Source organism: Macaca nemestrina, chromosome X, assembly GCF_043159975.1.
Source record: "Macaca nemestrina isolate mMacNem1 chromosome X, mMacNem.hap1, whole genome shotgun sequence".
In the NCBI taxonomy this organism is placed as follows: Eukaryota; Metazoa; Chordata; class Mammalia; order Primates; family Cercopithecidae; genus Macaca; species Macaca nemestrina.
The window spans coordinates 147,689,084-147,695,809 of NC_092145.1; positions in this window are offsets into that span (position 1 = coordinate 147,689,084).

A 6,726-nucleotide genomic window follows, 5' to 3' on the forward strand; every position below is an offset into this window, starting at 1 on the left:
GAAATATACTCTTAGTTATTTTGAAATACACGTGATTGTTTACTATAGTCACCCTACTGTGCAATAAATCTCAAAACCTACTTATCCTGTCTACCTGAAACTTTGTACTCTTTGATCAACAACTCCCTATTCGTCTCCACCATCCCGAGTCTCAGGGAATCATCATTTCACTTTCTACTTTTTTGAGTTCCAGTTTATTAGATTCCATATATAAAAGTGAGTTCATGCAACATTCGTCTTTCTGTACCTGGTTTATTTCACTTAGCATAATGTCCTCCAAATTCACCCATATTATTTCAGATGGCAACATTCCCCCCTTTTTAAGGCTGAAGAGTACTCCATTGTGTATATATACCAAATTTAAAAAAAATTAATTTAAATATATATTCATTCATTGATTGAAAAACTCCTGAGTAATGAAAGGATATTTCTGTATTAATGTGTTAATAAAAGCATGTGTTAATACAATTGAGCATATAAATATGTTATTAATAGCTAATTTGTACTAAGCACTAACCATAACACAATATATGTGTTAATAAATTTAATTCTCACAGTAATGTGATAACAGAAAAAGAAAGATAATTACAGAAAAAGAAAATTAAAATCACCCATGGGTCCTTCTTATTCAAGATAACCACAAAGAATATTTCAGTGGTTTTCCTTTCAGTCTTTTTGACATTATTTATTTTTAAGTTTATCTTTTTCCTTGGACTGTGAATGCCATTTGTTTTATGCCTATCTTTCCAAAAAGCCTGTCACTTAGCAAATATCCAATGAATGTTTGATGTAATAAATCAATTAAGTTTGAATGGCAGAATATTTTAAATTCCACAGTATTTATATGATTTATAGAAATAATGGATAATGTGCTTAGAAACAGTTGCTTCATGTCAAGAGCCAATCTTAGTTTTGGGAACTAAATACATGCTTAATTTTGAAGAATTGGCCATTAGAAGATAACTTTTAAAGTCTTTGGTGGGGAGAAGGTTATAGAGGCTGTTGTGGTTCCATAAGAAAAGCCAGAGACCAGCCAGGCATGGTGGCTCACGCCTGTAATCCCAGCGTTTTGGGAGGCTAAGGCAGGAGGACCCCCTGAGCCCAGGAGTTTGAGACCAGCCTGGACAACGTAGTGAAACCCTGTCTCTACAAACAATAAAAAATTAGCTGGGCGTGGTGGTGCATGCCTCTAGTTCCAGCTGCTTGGGAAACTGAGGTGGGAGGATTACCTGCTCCTAGGGTACAGGATCACCTGCTCATTCGAGGCTGCAATGAGCCGTGATCATACACACCACTGCACTCCAACCTGGGTGACAGAGTGAGACCCTGTCTCAAAAACAAAAAACATTTAAAAAAAGAAAAAAAGAAAAGCCAGAGACCAGAACTCAAAGTCTCTGGGATTTCACAGAGAAGGTGGCATTAGTTGACTAATCAAACTTCCATAGACACAGCTCTTTTATTGCTTCATGCACATTGTATGCTTAGTGTTGTGTTCAGCTGCAAATAATTGAAAACCCAACTTGAATGACTTAAACCTACAGGTTTTTTTTTTCTTATGTAACAAGAATTTTGAAGATAGGCAGTTGTCAATGTTCAGATCAAAGCTGTGCCCCATTCTGGCTGGGTCCATGTCTGTGCAGTTCTCTTAGTCTTTCCCTCATTTTCATGGTAACAAGCATCCCTTCTGTATTCAAGCAGGAGGAAAATAGGAAGAGAAAAGGGAAAGGCCACACCAGCTGGCTCAGTCTCCTTTTATTGTCATGGGATCTTAGGGGTGTCGCTTTTCTGGCCAGAAACCTCTGTGGCTGGTGGTGCCTTTGCCTGACTTTTGCTCAGGCCTGCTCAGCTCGTTCTGCTCACTTGGCCTGGCAGGCTGTGCTTGGCTCACACTACCAGCCTGGATTCCACACCTGCCAAGGGTGAGCCAGGCAGGGAGTGGCGGGGGTGTGTGAATGAGCAAGCCTGGGGTCTGGCCACTGCACACAGTCAGGCACGCTGGGTGCTGCAGTGGGGCAGGCAGCTCCCGGTGCTGAAACAGACACTGGCTGTCTGCGAGGCTGTGGCTTGATCAGGTGCATGGCAAGCAGCTTCCCCAGCTGGCACCAGGGAATGTGGTGGCATTCAGAAGCTCAGCGACACCAGAAACCACAGGACCTCCAAGAGGAAGTCACAGCCCAGGCTCGGGGAGCTCCCGGGTCTGGGTTCCCTGAGTGGCTGCATCTCTTCTCTCCTTCTCTTCACCCACAGCGTGGTGAGCATGGGGCACATTTCAGCCCTGTTTATGTTATAGCTCTTTTAGTTCTGCCATTTGGTAGGTCCTGAGTCCTTATCCTGCAACCAAGAAGAATGAGGTACGCAGATAAGTGGAGGGTGAACAAGATGAAGAGGAACTTTATTAAGCAATAGAACAGCTCACAGAAGACCTGCAGGAGCAGCTCCTTTCACAGCCAAAGTGTCCCATTGAGTGTTCAGCTCTTAGCAGAGGGGAGACCCTGGAGTGGGAAGCTCCTTTCTGCAGGCAGTTCATCCCATCATCTCTGGACGTCTCTGAAGCTCTTACCAGAGAGGAGGCCCTAGAGTGGGTAGCTCCTCTATGCAGCTGGTCATCCTGATGTCTCCTGCTACTAGCAGAGAGGGTGAGAGGATAGGTCCTCTCTGCAGATGGTAGTCCCCTCGTCTGCTCTGCCCTGTCTGCGCCTGGGGCTTTTATGGGCCTCAGAGGGGAAAGTGTGTGCTGATTGCTTCATGTGCAGCCATGGGCGGGCCCAGGAAAAAGCACCACAACCCCCCTACTCTGGTCCACAGGACTGGAAGCTGGGTCCCCAGGCTTCAGGTCTTCCCCAGCCTGAAGGTGGGGCTTCATTGGGGACCCACCCCCTTCTGCCCAGGAACCTGTCTGCCTCCCACTGTTGCTCATGGTGCCTGGGCTCGGCCCAACTTTGATCCAAAATTGGAGCAGGTGCCAACAGCAGGGAGAAACCAGGCAGTGGGACCGGGCACTTCCAAGCCTGTGAGAGCAGGGCGGGGGCCTTCCCAGGCCCCCAAGAGTGCAGGGATGCCTGGGTCTGCAGCTGCGGTTTGGGCAGATGCAGCTGTGCCTAGGAGGGCAGGGCTCCCACCTGCTCCTTGAAGTGGGAGGCCTGGGTCGGCAGCCAAGGTTTGGGTGGCTGCTGCAGCACCCAAGGAGCTCCTGCCCCAACTCAAAAGGGGTGGGGTCCCACTGGCTCCACAGAGCTGCAGCCTCACCTGCACCTCCCTGCTGCAGGCAATGTGATGGTAGCAGCAGGCCATCTGGAGTGGCTGCTGCCATTATTATCACAGAGGCAAAGGCTTCGTGGAAGATTTCTGTTTAGGTCTCATTGCCCAGAATCAGGTCACATGGCTTCTCCTAGCTACAAAAAGGTCTAGGGAACAGAGCTGGGCATACTGCTACTGCAAAGAGAATTGAGGTTATGTTAGCATGGAAGAAAGGGATCAAGAGATATTGTATGCAAGTGACAGTATTTGTCATACATGCTCCTAATAACCAACAGCTGTGGGGCTCTTTATGTGATCCCAGTTAATGTATAAAAAGCACCCTTTACAGTTGGCATCCAGAATGGGATAGCTTTTAACAATAAGGATAACTATGTTTACTACAGCAAGCCCTTTGAACACATATTTTTGTTTGATCTTAAACCAATTCTATAGAGTAGTAAGTTAAGTCTTATCATTCCCACTGTACAGATGAAAAAACCAAGACTCAGGGCAGGTACAGCTACATAATGTGTACATGGTGGACACAGAACTCAAATCGAATTCTTGTGCCTCCAAATCCTGCGGCAAGAACTGTATTTCTGGTTCTGCCTGCTCAGTTGGCACTGCATGTTGAACCTTTGCTAAGGTCATAGACTTAAAATACTAGACACAAACAGGGTCAACTAGAGTTGGGAGCCTGTGGAAGACAGTATGTCTGTCTGTGGTTTCCTCTGCCTGAGATGGCCTGTGGGCTTTTGGTTTTGTTTGTTGCAACATTCTAAAAGGCTTTCTGGCTGCAAGCGTGGGCTAGCAAATGTAGATGGAGGAGCTGTGGCCAGCTGTGGGCGGTCACACCCCTCAGAACCTCAGCACACAATGGAGCATTGACCAACAGTCCACGGCAGATTGCAGCCCTAGAGTCAAGTGAGGTGCTGGGTGGAGGGGGGGGCCACCTTTGCCTTGGGTGCATGACAAAAGCTTGTTTTTAGAAAGACAAATCCTTCAAGAGTTCCATTTTGAAACATTAGCATTTTCCTTTGGTTGCTGAAGCTTTTTATGATGTAGGACTTTGAGGGAAGTTACAAGGGTATTTCAGTGACCAAGACCCATAAAACGCCATCCACTAAACTGTAGACAGAATGCCTTTGTGTGGCTCTGTGAAGAAAAGTCATACAATACTTGGAAATAAGCAGAAGGATGACTGCACGTCCTTGCCAACTCATAGTGAAGCACTGTCTACCAAAACCATCCAAGAATATTTCATTCTCTAGGGAAATGTATCTTGGCTTGACTTACCTATTTATCACTGACTAGGATCTGAAGCATCTACTCTATGAAGGTAGATTGTAACTGGTAGTTTGATAAGTTACAAATGACTTTTGCAAAGTAGAGTTGCAGCTCCTTTCTATTTGGTAAAAAACAAAACAAAACAAAACAAAATAAAAACCCCCCAAAACCCAAAGGTTACAGTTTTATTGCCGTGTAGGACACAAAAGTTTTGTATCTATCTTTGCAATCACATTTTAACTTTTTTCCCACTGAGTGTGTGTGTGTGTGTTTATGCTTCTCCTACATGCTGGTTTCCTCATTAATGAATTAAATATGTCTTTGATACATGCTCACCATATATTTGTTTAAAAGTCATGTTTCTAGCTTTTTGAAGTTGACTTTGACAGTGTCTTGGCAATTCTTGTAGAGAGAATCAATTGTAGTTTAAGGAATTTAGCAATGTGAAGATTATAAAGTGCAAAGAGGAAAATCTCACTGGGAGTATATGTGCTATTTAACTTGATCCTTGCCTTCAGCTGTTCATAAACACTGCCTACAAGCTATTCCTCAGTGTGTTGGTATTGGACTACAGAACAAAATCAAAATAAACAAAACAATGCAAAATGAGAAAGCCCAATGCGAACAAATGGATGAACACAGAAATCATAATTTTAGAAATAAAATGGAATCTGGTAGTGGTGGCCACCCAGAGAAGATCCTTCTTGCTTCTGAATTCTGTCTCTCTGCAGGTACTTACTTTTTCTTTCCAAGCCCAGCATCTATTTTCAAGGCCATGTGCATTTGATGGAATTTCTGGTGCAAAGGAAAAACAAGCTGAATCAAGTGCATTTTATCCTAATCTCCACAGCAGTCATTTTCTCCTTCAGGAGAGGGGAGACACATTGTAAGGATCCAGAAGCCAGTGCCATCTCAAATGAATACAAGCCTTAAACAGTCTTTATTTCTCCCATTTGATGCCCCTGTCCACTAACAGGGACTCGTCTGGTTTCAGGTTCTAGAAATGGTTTCTCTGTGATCTAGTGACAAAGGATTACAATTGTGTTTATTTATTTCAACCATCTTGGTAATGGATCTGACAGTTTGGTGAGTGAGAAGTGTTAGAGAAATAAACAAATTATGTCCTGCTATTTATCATGTGTGTATCGTGTGTGTGTACATGTGCACATGTGTGTGTAAAAGAGGGCTCCTATTTGAGGTTACCCTTCAGTGTTGGCACTTCTCCTTAAATTTAAACAGAGATAATTGAAGATCCATGTGTTTTGTTGGTAAATTTGTTCCAAGAATAGTAACCACTTAGAGGCATCTTCACATGAGTTCCTCTGATCTTTGGCCACATGTTTCCACTGCTGAGGCAATTGCATGTGGGGAGACTGGGAGTGTCCAAATAGTTGGTTTGTTTAACTCCAGTAGTGTTATTCCTCCCAGCAAAAACACCTAACCTCTAGGATATCTGGGATGATTTCCACCAGATGGGTCACAGGAAAGAGCTCTGGGGATAATCCATGTCAAATTTCTGTTATGCATGCTTCGTGCAATTTCCAAATGCCTATAAATAGTAAGTTAACATGATAATATTTTATTTCTGTCTGCAATCTATTTACTATCTGTCGCTTCATGGGCCCTCAAACAATTTGCCTGTCATTCCAAGAAAAATAGCAAGAACCATACATATAATCACAAGACTTTTTAAAATAACATTGGTGGTGTTTAATATAGGGCCTTTCATCTCTCTCACTAAAAATAATATTTTATGTATTTTGTCATATTCCTAGATACCAACCAGTAGGAAATCATAAATGTGTTGGAAAATCTTTGAATCGTGTCTGTTGTAAAGCAATGGGTTCATTGTCTTCTCCCTGAGTTTATCCTATCACTGTCCCACCAATGTAATAACTTTATATTTTTAAAGATATTAGGTTGGTCTGACATTACTCCTCCCAGAGAACCCTCACTCAATTCTGATCATAATTGCTTTTTCTATTAGGAGTTCAGAAACCAAACCTTTGGTGATCATGTTAGACTCTTATCCATTAGAATCCCAATTCTTCAGTCATCCAGTGCCCATTCCCTTCTCTTTGAGTCTTTGATGATGGGTAAGAGGGCTCAGGTTAAGCTTTCTCAGTGCCTGAACATGTCTCTTATCCCAATAAGGAGACTCAAAAATATTTACAATATATTAGCATGCATACATTTTGGAAA